Here is a 1,166-nt window from a genome sequence, read left to right as displayed (position 1 = left end):
TTTTCCTATATACACCCATATTATTTTCTAGTGTTTGAAAATATGATTTTTGCATGAGTACATATATATATATATATATAATAAAAGTTTACAAAATGTTTGTATACTAACTAGAATATTATTTGAGCTACCGTATAAAAATTGTAAGTAGAATAGATAAAAATCAAAAAGAAAAACAGAACTGGAATTAATTGATGAACTTACGATGTCAACATTGTTGAGGGCTAATAAACATTGTCACATTTAAAGATAACAAAATCAAATCCAAAATCATTTAAACTATCACCAAAATTAAAAACACTTGACAAATATAAAATAAAAAGTATTAAAAGATAACTATTACTAGTATTTTTACTTCATTGAAATTGAGATATTTGGTATAGAGTTATGTTTTATTATATATTTTTTAAATAATCACATTTTATACTTTACAAAATAAAAATTGGATTAAAACATCGTCATTTTAATCATACCTAATATTCTGTACTCCAGTAAATACTTCTCATTCATAATATTCATATATGTTATGTAATGTATGACATAATGCCATATATGTAAATATGTAAATTCATATATGTTATGTAAATATTCATATATGTTAGATAATAAAATACTGTTACAAGTTTGAATATGCTTGTCATGTGTTTATAAGATTTCTTGCTGGGCTTGCTTGAGCAGCACATATACTAAAATTTGAAGGATACAGAGAAGATTAGCATGGTCCCTGCACAAGGATGACACCCAAATTCGTGAAGCATTCCATATTTTTAAATAAAGATATTAAAAGAAAAGATTTCTTGCTAATATTTCTCTATGTTTTACTTTCACAATGAATGTCACATACTGTGGATTCAAATTTTTTCATGTGACCTTTGTAATTCATATTTTATTCAAATCTTTATTTATAATTCATATTTTTATTTCAAGTTTTTATATTATTGTAATGGAATTTCCCAAATTCTTTTGCTCAATATAACTTTTGTATATTCTTAGTTTAAAAATGTTTTGAGTATGCGGTCTGCTTCCTCTTCATATTCATAATATATTTTATCACTGATATGCTTTTTTTTATTGTGACCTGTTCTTTTACGTTAGTCCCATGTTTCTATATGTATTTTATGCTCTAGTTATCCAATTCTATTATTTTTTTAGAAATTCTGAGCCTT

At 24.1% G+C, this 1,166-nt stretch overlaps 1 non-coding gene across 1 annotated transcript; it reads left to right on the top strand.

Annotated features, from left to right (window-relative positions):
* Positions 1–666: 666 nt before the first annotated feature.
* LOC126016992 (U6 spliceosomal RNA) lies at positions 667–769 on the top strand. The gene has a single exon (XR_007498671.1). It is a non-coding gene; the product is annotated as a U6 spliceosomal RNA (small nuclear RNA).
* Positions 770–1,166: the final 397 nt, after the last annotated feature.

This window comes from Suncus etruscus, chromosome 8, assembly GCF_024139225.1.
Source record: "Suncus etruscus isolate mSunEtr1 chromosome 8, mSunEtr1.pri.cur, whole genome shotgun sequence".
In the NCBI taxonomy this organism is placed as follows: domain Eukaryota; kingdom Metazoa; phylum Chordata; class Mammalia; order Eulipotyphla; family Soricidae; genus Suncus; species Suncus etruscus.
Note: the sequence above shows the minus strand (reverse complement) of the source record. Positions and strands in the feature narration are given on the sequence as shown.